Below are 14,025 nucleotides of genomic sequence, written 5' to 3' on the forward strand. Positions count from 1 at the left end.
ATGGCCTATGTGTGTGTGTGTGTGTGTGTGTGTGTGTGTGTGTGTGTGTGTGTGTGTGTGTGTGTGTGTATCCAAGGGAAGCTTGTTTGGGTTTTTCCTCAATATCATCTCACAATTATTGTTTGCTTGTTACTATCAAAGTGTGTGGGCTCTCACAGTAATCCACTCTAAATTGTAGTATAGTGTGCCATGCCAGACTTGCATATGGAAGCATACCTAAGGATCTTAGCAACATCTAGGACTGCTGGGGGTTGGGGAGTGAAGGAGGGAGAACAATTGCCACTGTGGGAACAGATTATATAAGACAATGGTCACCTTCTCTTTGAATGGAACCCCAGAAAGGAGGTAGTCACCGTGCTTCCCTGTGGAAGAGGAGTGTGGCTTCCCCAAAGTGGCTTGAGCCATCCAGAGCACAGGAGCCTTTCACCACCAAGCTCCCACTGCACCGGAGGGGGGAAACCTAGGCAGCTTTCCTGGCTCCTATTTGACCTTCAGCAACACAGGGTATGCTCTCATGAGCTGTTGCTTTACACCTGACTCCTAAGGGACAGGCTGAGGCGCTACCATGAATAAAGGGAGAAAATGCTCTCCTTTCTGCATTCTCAGAGATAACATTCCTGAGCCAAAGAGGAAAATTGAGCTCATTCAGAGGAATATTTAACAAGAACTACATTATTCCCCCAAAGGCTACATTCCATTTCCTTAGAAAAAGGCTTAATCCATGATATGATTGCTCTCGGAGCAATGTACGTTTTGCTGACCATGGCACATGAATCAGAAACCTTATACACTGCAAACTCAAATTCCAACAAATTTGACTAGGGATAGCAACAGAATTTGACACTACCTCCTTATTCAATAGAGGCCATTTACCTTCTGCTTGGAACAGGAACCCTGCCTGAAGTGGGGGAAAAAAAAGAATTGGCAATATCGTCTCAATAAAGCTATTTTATAAGAAGCAGAGAACAGACCCAGTGGGGTTCCTTGGATGTCTCTGATCATAACAACTATAAATACACAGTGGAGTGTATTTGTGCATTAGAAAGCTTCCAGAATCAAGATAATAGAACGGCTTTTTCTGTCTGGGCCGTCTCAGTATACAGGCACTGAGTTCATTCTTGGTATACTGTTATATGTTGAGGCATCCTTTAGACTTGTTTCCTCAGGATAAGGGAGAAAGTAACAGGTTATAGGATAGACAGGTTTTGAAGGTGTCTTATTGACAGGGACCCCCCCCAAGAACTTTTAAAGATCCAATCAATTATTCGCCTGTCAACTTATACTCAACCTGAAGTTATTGCTAGTGCATTGGAATTCATCAAAATGATTTACAGAAAACATTATTAATGGCCTGTGTTGACTCTGAAATTTTAGGTGTGTAATTAAGAAAAAATTTTGATGTGCTTTAAAAGAAAGATTGAATTCCTGACCACATGGTCTGCTTGGCTAAAGAAAACTATCTCAGTGCCTTTTATAATGAGCCCCTTGTTTTAACAAGGAATCTTAATCACAGTGCCTAGAAATATCCCTGGCCTGCATGTCTTTGTATTTTGATGAGCTTGAATTAAATTATTGGTATTTTTTATCACATTTATACATGTATGTGCACATGAAAATAGAGGGTTTTTTTTAAAGCAAGATCCATTTTTTCAAAGAGGCCACTGGTCAGCAGTCTCAGAAAAATCCATTTTGGGTTATGTGGCAACATTCTCAATCAACTTTGCAGTCAATTGATCCAGTGCCCAAAAGTCCTTAGTCCTTTGATGAAACACCCAAGTTAAATGGCCATTTGATTGAAATATATGGCTGAAGCATTAGGGATTTGGCAAAGTCACAAGACTGACAGCATGACACTCTCAGACACATAAAAGAGGCAAAATAAAAAGATACATGTGTGTAGATTTCTATCCAAAACAGAAGTTTAGTCTCAAGTGGAAGGATAGCCAAGGGTTTCCCAGAGATGCAAAAAGTCCTGTAAATGGGGCCATTGTTTAATATCCACAAATGCAACCAGGCCGAACACATGCCAGCAAACACTCAGGCCAGCAGAGAGATGATTAAACTCTGCCCCGAGGACACAACTCACACAGCTTCTTATTTCTATTTTATTTATTTTACACTGGTTGATTTCGGCTTTGTAACACCATATCCCTGAGTCTTCCATGTCTTTCACACACATACACACACACATTAAAAAATAAAACCTGCTTAAGTTGGTGATAGCTGTGACGCCTTGATAGTGGTAATTTGTTCATTCAGTTTTTTTTGTCCTATGAATGGCTGATTGCCAGGAATCAATCACCTCACCATGCAGCCAACCTAATATCGTAATTATTTCAAAATAGAAGCTACGTGATTAGTTCATTAGTTGCCAGTGTGCAAATGGTCTGTGCTTGTAGACGTGAGTGTGTCCCCAGCATGGAGAAAGTGCTGGGTGGATTATGAAATTTTTGTTATTTGAAAAACTTATTTAGTTTCATTTACTTATTCAACCTGGACTTTCAATGAATGCTACTTTAGCTTAGCGTCCTTTGCTTGTTTGTATGTCTTCAAAGCCATTGGTTTCTGCGTACTTTTAAGCAGTCCTCTGAAAGTAAGATGGTTTGGCTTCTCTTGCTATTATTAGTTTATCATATCTCCTCGAACACTTAAAGTATTTTTACAGTTGTTTCAATTGAAAGAGACCACGAAGATGCAGCCAGTTGTACCTATAAAATCATAACTCATGTGTCTTCTCAAATGTTGGTAAGGGCTCTTCTCTACGTTTTTTAGGGGCAAGCATTTTCACTTAGTGTTACATTTGTAGGAAGAATATCTTCAGACTGAAATATCCCTTTTATAAAGGAAATTTGCTGGTAATAGACTTCTCAGCAGACAGTTGCTTGCTTCGCTTTCTGATTCTCAACCTGTCATCCATCACCTTTGATTTCTGTAGTTTCTGTTAAGTGGTGGCCTCTTTCATCTCCTCTCTAGAGGCCTCCTCTTCTTATTTACTCTTTCTCTAGCTCCCACTCAAAAAATGCACATATTAAATTATCTCTGATAAACTCTTTAGTTTCTATTTTACCTATTAACCTATGGTCTGGTGTTGATGGTTACTTTAAGCTGTGCAGCTGATTGCTCTGAGAGCTTTACTTGATCCTTCTGTTCTGTACGAGTGGTTATTTTCCTTTGACGGATGATGATAAGTCTTATCGGCTTTGAAAGCCATACAGTCTCTGCTGTTAGTGCTCGAGTTTAGCACTGTAGTGTGAAAGTTGACACAGGCCGTAAGCAAATGAACAGAGGAGTCTGGAATGTTTCAATAAATCCTCATTTAAAAAGCATGAGTCACCTAAATTTGGGGTCAGAGATCACCAGTTTCATGGGATGGGTCACAACTACCATACAGCCGGAGCTACTGGTCTACAATGTAGCCCATCAGGCAACCTGTGGGCCCTTCAGTGCTTAGATGAACACTGTCTTTCCTCTCAAGGGCACAGGCCTGTGAGCTTGAAAGCTGTGCCTCAGATCTCAACTTCCAGTCACTTCTTCAAAGCAAGATAGCAGCACTCACATAAGCCTCCACCTTCCAGAAGTCCCTTTCCTCTGTGATCCGAGCCAACAGCTGGGTGAGTTTCTTGAGCATCTTTCCTGCTTTCTACTTTAGATCATATTTAAGTTTAATTCTCTCTTACTAGTTTAGGTAAAACTCTCAATATATAATGGACTTCTCCTTTAAAAGCATAGGTAGTTGAACACAGGGAAAGGGTGCTATAATTTCATGAACTCTATTCAGGTTTGCCTTTCATTAAATGTAATTTGCAATGGATATAAAAAAAAGAAGTACTGATTAATTTTTCAATATATTTAAAAATAGATTCTAGTTATACTAAACATGAAGTTGCATTATAGAACTTTTCTATGCACATTAATTAGTTAATTCTGAAGTTATTATCAAACTTAAAAAATTAAATTATTCAATTTCCTTGGGAAAGATGAAGAGCTATATTCCTAAATTGACTTTAAAAAGCCTACATTTAATTGAATCTTGATATAATTTATTTGTTAATCATAATTTAGTATTAAATAAAATATCCAGCTCATTTGAGAGTATATTTCAATGAACAAAAATTACTTAAGTTAAAATTTTTAAGAAAAATTAAGCTTTTGGATTTTTTTCCCTTAGGATAATGTTATTTGATTGTGTTAAAGAGTTTTAGTTATGCAATTGCAGCATTTTTCATGTATCTGATTTTTTAAGTGAAAAACTTGGTGGCCATGATCTGGTTACTTGGGCTTTCTCTTGGAAGCCCAGTTTTATGCCTATTAAAGTCAGTGCTAATAAAAATCTTTAAAATATTTAATTCATGCACTGTTTGATATAGTTTATATTTATCAGTGAGTACTTCTGATAGTAAGCCACATAAGGTTAGTTCCATAACTATGTCTATTTGACAGACAAGAAATAAAGTCTTTATATTTATGATCATATATTATATATATATACCTTTTATATGAAACAAAAGATATATGTAGATAAAGAATTACATAAAGATACATAGATAAATACATAATATATTATCTATGTTACGTATAGATAAGATATATTATATAACATATATATTTCTTTTGCTTCATATAATAGGAATAAAGAATAGAATCAGGCATTGAGCACAATGGATTCCATGTAACTACTAAGCAAATGTTAAATATCTGTAGAACTGTATGTAATATTGTGAAGTCTCATCCTATATTTGAAAAAGAGCCTTGAAAAGTACCTTGGCCGACGATAGCTTGGCCCACCATTGTCCTTAAACACTTAGTTATACCCACACTCCTTTAATCCTACTCAAATGTTACTGCCTGTAAGGAAAATCTGAGCCAATATATGTCAAAGTAGTTCCTATATAATAACCTTAATCATTGTGGTGGCCTGACTAAGAATGACCCCAATAGCTCATATATTTGAGAGCCTGGTTATTGGGGAGTGGTGCTGCTTGACAGGGTTAGGAGGTGCAGCCATGTTGGAAGAATCGTGTCACTGGGGGGGGGGGGGTTGGGATTTCAAATGCTCAAGCCAGGTATAATGTCTCAGTCTCTTTCTGCTGCCTGGTGATTCAGATGTAGAACTCTCAGCTACCTCTTCAGCGCCATTTTTGCCGGCATGCCGCCCTGCTTCCCACAATGACAATAATGGACTAAGCCTCTGCATATAAGCCAGGCACAATTAAATTCTTCCTTTTATAAGAGTTGATATGGTTATGGCATTTCTTCATAGCAACTGACTAAGACAATAATGAGGCTTTTTTGTTGTTGTTGTTCTTGTTCACATTAGAGATTTTGACTAATATATGACAATTCATCATGAATATTATTTGAACATGTCCTGTGATCCTGTGAATGTGTTTCAAATGATTCCAATTTTTTTTTCTTTCTTAGTCAATTTTTTAGAAATAAGTTAAAGTTAGAAAATTATGTTTAGAGGTGGCTCTCGTGGAGGCAGCTAGTGCGAGGCTGGGGAATGCTGAGTTGCATGTCGTGCCCTGAGCTGGCCAGACTAGAGAACAGCAGTCAGAATAGCTAAAGGTGACTCCAAGAAACCAAAGGGCAAGATGTCTGCTTATGCCTTCTTCCTGCAGACATGCAGGGAAGAAGATAAGAAGAAAAACCTAGAGGTCCCAGTCAACTTTGCTGAGTTTTCCAAGTACACTGAGAGGTGGAAGACAATGTCTGGCAAAGAGAAATCCAAGTTTGATGAAATGGCAAAGGCAGATAAAGTTCCCTATGATGGGGAAATGAAAGACTATGGACCAGCTAAAGGAGGCAAGAAGAAGAAGGACCCTAATGCTCCCAAAAGACCTCCGTCTGGATCTTTCTTATTCTGCTTTGAATTCTGCCCCAAGATCAAATCCACAAGCCCTGGCATCTCCATTGGAGATGTGGCCAAAAAGCTGGATGAGATGTGGAATAACTTAAGTGACGGTGAAAAGCAGCTGTGCGTTACCAAGGCAGCAAAGCTGAGGGAGAAATATGAGAAGGATGCTGCTGACTATAAGTCTAAAGGAAATTTGATGGCGCCAAGGGTCCTCCTGCTAAAGTTGCCCAGAAAAAAGGTGGAAGAAGAGAAGGAGGAGGAGGAGGAAGAGGAAGAGGAATAAAATTTGTCTCCTTGTGAATACCACAGTGATGGACACATCTCTTATTTGAGCTGTGTCTATTGCTTTTGTTAGGTTTAATTACAAAATTTGATCACTATTATATTGTAGTTTCTCAAAGTATCAGTGATTTACATGAAGTGGCCCTGGGTGTCTGGAGCGCCCTGAAACTGTATCAAAGTTGTACATAGCTCCAAACATTTTTAAAATGAAAAAGCACTCTCCTATTCTCCTCACTCTGTGCTCTTTGTTGGTGTGACAAGGCATTTGAAGATGTTCTGGCATTTTGTTTTCAACGCATAAGGCAGTGTTGACTATATGGTTATTGGCTAGAAATCCTGAGTTGTCATCTGTTCATATCTATAGTTTGTAAAGAGAATAAAGCAACCCAGACAGATGCTCAGTGTTCCTTGTTTGGTGTGGAGGCTGTGAGGGAGAGATGACTTTTGGAGGGGACTGTAGCTCAGGGCATGCACTGTGAGGCTGGACCTGCTGATACCGTGGTGGGCATCCATTTACCTTCAGGCTGTCTTGTTTTTGTATATAGTGGCATAGCACTCTGATATTCTTAGTGGTGGAAAAGGGGGTAGAGATCAGCTGGCATGAGAAGTGTTTGGATTTTTTCCTTAGTTAAGTGTGGTAGAGTTTAAACTGTTTTTAAACAAACTGTAAAACTCATTGTTGTCAGAAAAAAATAAAAACAAAAAAACAAAACAAAACAAAAAACTACTGCATCCATGAGAGTTCAAAAACCCTCTGTACTTAAGCACAATTTGCAACATTCTGTTGTTTTTTGTACGTTTAGAATGCTGAGATGTTTTTGAAGTTGAATAAACAGTATTACATTTTTTAAAAAAAAAGAAAATCGTGTTTATAAAAGTATACTTATTATCATTTCATAACAAAAATCATCAAAATTAGGTATATAGCTTAAATATATGTATGTTCAGGGTACAGCTTTTTTTAGCTATCCCGTGAAAAGTAAATCTACTCTTGTATTTCCCTGAAAGTAAACACCTGAAATAAGATAGTCTTTTGAAAGCAACCTGTTGTATGACTCAGGTGGCCCATCAGCCAGAAAAATAAAGATACCAAGACCTTTTAATATTTCAAAGCTTAGGCCTTTGGTGGGCAGACTCTCAACTAGCTCATCTAAGTTAACTCCACGACCTAGCCCGATCTAGCCACATGGCTAGCAACACATCCCAGGCCTGTAGTCATGTCAGTCTTCTCTACTGTCTCCTCACGAAAAAGATCTTCCTCTTTCTTCTTCCCAGAATGCCTTTCTCCATCCCAGGAAGTCCTGCCTCCCCTTCTCTCTCTGGCCAACTGTAGGTTGACAGCATCTGTTACTATCGAATCGGAGACTATTTGGAAGGCAAGGATCCACAAGTCATCCTGAAATCATGAGAATCTGCCCATAGGACAACATGGATCCAGGAGGACAAGGAACCAACACTTGAACACATAGTAAGTAGCTCCAGATCAACCCTAACAAAAACTAAAGAAAATGAATTTAAAAGACTAGTTTTTTTAGAAGAATTTTACACCATCTTATGTATAGTATACTTTTAGCTCAGTGGCTTCCTTTCAATGGAACTATTTGTGTGTTTATGGGTACGTCCATATGTGTGTTGGCAGGTGTGTGTGTGAATGCATATCTGTGCTATTGGAGTTATAAGCCCAGCATTGATGCCAGGTGTCTCCTTTCTAGCCTTCTCCATTTTCCTCCTCCAGGCAGGCTCTCCCTCTGACCCTAGAGCTCATTGATCACAAGTGGTCTTAGCTCTATAGCTGATGCAGAGATTCCCCTGTCTGTGCCATGAGTTCAGGTGCCACCATGTCTGCTCAGCTTCTACCTGGGCTCTAAGGATTAGAACTCTGGTCTTTGTGTTCCAAGAGTCACGTTCCCAGTCCTCATATTTTATGACTTTGCTCAGGGATTGTTCTTGCAGTGCTTCATGGTTTCATGGCAACATTTAGCCAGAGAAGTTTTTAATTCGATGCATACTAGATTCAAAAAGCAGTTTTCACAAATGACTTTAAATATTACTTAGGGGGAAAAATTCAAAATCTTGGCAATCAGCTGTCCATGTAACTGTTGACTTCTTTTCTTTTCAAAATGCCCCACAGGTTCTAATGTTCACCCGCTTGAGTCCTGTACCGTACACTGTGGGATATACAATAGTATACTTGGTACCAGCTCTTTTCTCAAACTCTGATAGTAAAGTGGTTGAAAAGCCTTTGGGGTATTATAAATGCTTAAAAACCTGGCTATCTGAAAAAAAAAAAAACCAAAAAAGTATATTTTGTAGGATTAGCCAATTTCACTTTGGTCCTTCGCAAGCCTGCAGCACAACTCACCAACCACAGAGTTGGGGAGAGATGTGACACAGCACTCCACCACCCAGTACCGTGCTTCTAATAGACACCCAGCAGATTTAAACTATCTAAACAGCACAGGCATAATAAAATATAGTAAAGTAATTTTAGCAAGCCATGTGTTTTGATTGTGTGCCACACATATTTTAGCCTAATTTATTTAGTTTTACGTTTACATAACTTAATCCTCCATAATGAGTGTGTGTTTTACAGTCAGATTGTGATATCCTTGAAAGAGCTTACAAATTAATTCTTGTGAGAAGGGCAGAGTCCCCCGCAGCACCCCTCCACATGTGATTGTGTATTAAGCATAATAGAAAACTGGAAGTAAATAGGCAACGGGAAGGCCACTGCTTCCTTTACTGCTGAAAACTACATAACAAAGGGGAAGAAGCACACATTGTCCCCTTTCATCCTGCGAATATAAAATCTTACAGACATTCCAATTTGTACACTCTTGACTAAGCCACAGACCTGAATCAGTATTTAGTCATCGGTTTCCACTCAGAGCCTGTCTCAGTGCCTGACCAACAGCAAATCAGACAGGAAAGAATCTGTCTAGCTTACATGTCTACCTCACTGTAGACTACATCCAACTCATCACTGGAGGAAATCAAGATAAGAACTTTAGTAGGGCAGAAACCTGGAGGCAGGAGCTGATATGGAGGCCATGCTTATTGGCTCCCTCTGGCTTACTCAACCTGCTTTCTTCTGGGACCCAGGAACACTGGCCCAAGATGGCCACATACACAGAATGGGCCAGGCCCTCCCCCAGCAATCAGTAAATAAGAAAATGCCCTACAGGCTTGTCTACAGTCTGATCTTATAGAGGCATTTTCTTCTTCTTTTTCTTTTTTCCTTTCTCTCTTTTTTGCATCTTTATTTGCTTGATTGTTTCTTTAAATTTATTTATTTACTGTACATCCTGATTGTAGCCCCTTCCTTCCTCTCCTCCTGATCCAATCCTCCCTCCCTCTTCTCCTTTCCACTTCCCTGTCCCTCAAAAAAGGGGACTTGCCCCCACTACCAACCTACCACAGCACATCAAGTCGAATCAAGACTGAATGCATTCTTGTTCCCTATGGCCTGGTGAGGCAACCTAACCAGGATAAAATGATCAAAAAGCAGGCAACAGAGTCCATTTTGGAGACAGACCTTGCTCCCCTTACTAGGGAACCCACATAAAACCTGACCTGTCCACTGGCTACATCTATGTAGAAGGCCTAGGTCCAGACCAGGTATAGTCCTTGGTTGGTGCTTAAGTCTTTATGGTTGGTGCTTAAGTCTATACAAGCCTCCCTATGCCTAGTTAGTTGGCTCTGTTGGTCTTCTTGTAAAGCTCTTGTCCCATCTAGGTACTTCTATCCTTCCCCTCACTTTTCCACAAGACTCCCTATGCTTCACTCAATGAGTCTCAGTATCTGTTTTGATCTGTGGCTGGGAAGAGGAGCCTCTCAGAGGGCAGCTGTGTTAGATTCCTGTCTGCAAGCATAACAAAGTATCATTAATAGTGTCAGAGGTTAGCTCTCCACCATGGGGTAGGTCTTAAGTTGGGCCAGGCATTAGTTGGACATTCTCTCAATCTCTGCTCCATCTTTATCCCTGCATATATTGTAGGCAGGGTACATTTTGGGTTGAAGTTTTTGTGGGTTGGTTGGTTTTTCCCATCCCATCTCTGGAAATCGAGTGACAACACATGCTGGCTAGGATGCGAAGAAAGTAGAGGCATTTTCTGAATTGAGGTTATTCTCCTTTCAGAGAACTTTGACTCATGTCAAGTTGCCATAAAACTATACATTGCTTCTATGGATATGCCTTTTGAGATCATCCAAGAAACAAAAAAACACATTTGGAGAACAGTTTTGAAAAAGGATTTAGTTACTAACTACAATGAATTAGACCTTAAATGTCCCCAAAGCCATGTGTCATGACTGTGATACAATTAAAAGATGGCACTACCTTTAGGAGATAGGCGTAGCCCAAGGATGCAAATTCATTGGATACATTCCTTTTAAGGAAATTTGGAGCCTGGCCTCCCTTTCTCTCTCCCTGGCTGCCATCCATTTTGGCTTCATAAGTTCAATGTCATGGTGTTCTGCTCCATGGTCCAAAATATGGCAGGCAAAGACTGCGATGAAAGCTCTGAAGTTGTGAACTGCTATCAACCTTTCCTCCCATTGTTTGTCACATGTATTTTGTCATAGCAACAGATGACTCCCACTGGAGTCAAAAGTTGTTTGAGCCAATCCTAAATGAACCTAAAAATGATTTTCTTGCTATATTCATTTTGGGGATAATATTTCACTCACAGTCTGTCTATAAGAAAAATAATAAATATTCTATAATAACTCCACAGGGGGCTTCTTCTACAACTGCAAGGACCACTGATAGAGTGCAAGCTTCAGTCTCTACACTCTGAAAAGCTTTTGTTTTTGTTGACCTCTTAAGATAATGAAACAGAGCAGATCAACTCAGTGCTTTGAAATGAACCTGCTAATGTACTGTAAGGAAGCACCACCTGTCAATAAAAAGCTGGTAGTGGGATGTCTGGCAGACAGAGATGAATTCTGGAATAAAACTAGGAGGAGATTCACCCTGGACTCTCAGTAAGAAGGATGCCTGAAACTAAGGAAAGGTAACCAGCCATGTGGCACTCATAGAATAGAATAAACTGGTTATATAAGTTATGAGCTAGTTGGGGAACAAGCCATAGCTTAGGGCCTAGGCATTTATTCATAAATAATAAAGTCTCAGAGGTGTTATTTCAGGAAGTAGGGTACTGGTGGAAAGCCCATGGTTACAGACTAATTTTTGATAGAAAGGTAAACGTGTAAGTCAGAGAATGTGCAAGAGGTCGCGTTTAACAAAGGAGAGGGGACATGAGAAGCACTTCTAAAAGGGCTATCTGGGGCAGCTGGGGATGCTTCGTTTCCTTCTTCCTCATACCTGACAGTAAATACTGTAGACATTGAATTCTGGTATAGCCCTGTCTGGTATCTCAGTTTTGTTCCTGGTCTGAGTCACTGGGCTTTTTGTAAAACAAAGTTGAATATCTGTAAGCTAAAATTTCCCCTGCTTTCTTTCACCTTGTTAAAAGAGCATTATCTAATGAAGGCCTCCTTACTGTGAGGACTGAGTCCAGTCTTCCTGTACCTGCCTTTTCACCTCTGTTTTTAACACCTTGTCTGATTTATGGTAGGCATGTAATAGTGGTAGACACAGGAAACGGTTTGGGATCAATCAGAAAAGCCTAGCTCCAAGGTACACATAAAGACAAAGAACCAGATCACCAATGAATATTTGAAAGTGTGAAAATGATTCAGGTTTTGAAAGCTAAGCCATCATCAAAATACCAAATACGTATCCTATGATCTCAAGCTGTTACTCAATTATGATAACCAAAATGCATTATATTTCATATTCCTTAGCTATTGTTATTCACCTTATACGTCATCCATCCTAGAAATAGTCAGTTTAATCAAGCATCAAGTCAAACCTAAAAGGTGCTGATCTCTGTATTAGCACAGCCACACACATACACACACTCACTATGCACCCAGGAGTACAGTAGGAAGCAGGAGCTACATTTTGTGTACTGAGTCAGAGTGACCTTTCCATTATTATAGTTAGGCCGTCTGCATAGTCCTTAAGAGCTCTTTGATCAGAGTGATAGAAACCCAAGTTTATTACTGATGTATCAGCTTAGCAATCTTTTAGTCATGAACAAGTTAACTGATGTTCTGAAGCTTAATGTTATATGAAAGGGGAAAAAAAGCAGCAGAAGAAGAAGAGTTGGAGTTTGCCATGGTAATTAATGCAAAGTATCCAACATTTAATGTGCTTATTAAAAATCCATATGTAACTAAGTATATAAACATAACTATATACGAAATGTAGCAGAAGCAGAGCACACAAGAAACAACACAATTTCTCAATGAAGCAAGGAAGTCAGCCAACAGTAGATTCAATGAGAACAGGAGATAACTGTTTTAAAATAGCTACATTGTATCTCTCGGAGACTGTGCAGTAAAAGAAAAACCAATCTGAGGGTTGATCATCAGGAATTGAATAGAAACAGTGCTTTAAACTGTGTGTGAAGAATGAGAAAGCAAAATGGGACCTCTGGAAGAAGGATGCCCAGAGAAGTGGCTGACTGCTCAGCAGAAACACTGGATGCTAGCCACGATGAAATGACCTCTTCAAAGCAATCAGAACGAGTAATTGCAAACTTGGAATTCTACCATCACTGAAAATATCCTTCAGAAATTGATTTTTTTTTCAGATAAATGAAAACACACGGTCTGCATCGGCAGTAGGCATGCACAGAGGCAAAGCACACGTGGTCTTCCAACGACGGAAGGAAAACGACCTTCGACAATAGATTGTGTCGTGGCTAATATTGGTTGTCCACTTGACACATCTGGGAAGAGGGAACTTGAACTGAGAAATTGCCTAGATCTTATTTATCCTGTATCTTAATGTCTGTGGGGGCATTTTCTTGATGCTAATAATGCAAGAAGATCTACCCCCACTGCTGGTAGACCCTCCCTTAGGCAAGTAGGTCTGGGCTGCATAAGAGGACTAACTGGTCGGGAGGCAGAGGGAGCAAGCCAGGAAGTAGTATTCTTCTGGGGGTTTCCCCTTCATGTGCCTGCCTTGAGTTCCTGTCTTAGCTGCCCTTAGTAATGGACTATATATATATAACCTGTAAACTAAGATAATCCTTTTCTTACACCAGGTATGCTTTGGTTATGGAATTTACCATAGCAACAGAAAATTAAACTAATACAGCTTAGCTATGTAAGAGGTAAAGAAAATCAAAGAGAGAATGCTGAAATAAACATTACCTGTATAAAGGAATAATCATAATAATAACAATAACAACAACAACAACAACAACAACAATAATAATAATAATAATAATATATTCAGAAGTCTAGAAAAAACACATAGCCATGAAAGCAATACCTTATATAGAGAAGTGGTTAATGGTTTGTGCAGGAAGGCATTTCCACCAGTGGAATGTTACAGTGTAACTATCCTGACTCCTCCTTCCTTTTCTTTTTACAGTTCATCCCCAGTTTTGTGTCCTAACTCCATTCCAGAGTCTGTTCCCTGGACACACTAACAGTGTGATGAGTCTGGCCTCTTTAGGAGTTAATACTCCCATTTTTCCAGGGCACAGTTGGGTCACACTTACTCTCACAAACACTTGATTCCATCCGTCTTAGTACTTTGGTATTGTTGGTGGAAAGAAGTACTGTGTCATTGAGGTTACCCTGCACATTTCCCTGTTACGAATGCTGTTCAACATCTTGTCATGTGTTCTTTTCAGTTATTGCAACGTCTCTGCTCATATCTGTCACCTTTTTATTTTTACAGGTTTGTGTTTTGTGGGTTTTGTATCTTTTAAACTGTTACTCATGGGATTTTTTTTATATATTTATATATATAGCTGGGAATCATCCATGAGAGAGCATGGGCCTTTGCATGTGCTGTAGGCCTC

General features: G+C 39.5%; 1 pseudogene across 1 annotated transcript; it reads left to right on the top strand.

Annotated features, from left to right (window-relative positions):
• The first annotated feature begins 5,581 nt into the window (after positions 1 to 5,581).
• LOC311607212 (high mobility group protein B3-like) lies at positions 5,582 to 6,140 on the top strand (annotated as a pseudogene). The gene has a single exon. The product of its transcript is annotated as a high mobility group protein B3-like (transcript).
• Positions 6,141 to 14,025: the final 7,885 nt, after the last annotated feature.

This window comes from Acomys minous, assembly GCF_964271855.1.
Source record: "Acomys minous genome assembly, chromosome: 10".
Lineage (NCBI taxonomy): Eukaryota > Metazoa > Chordata > Mammalia > Rodentia > Muridae > Acomys > Acomys minous.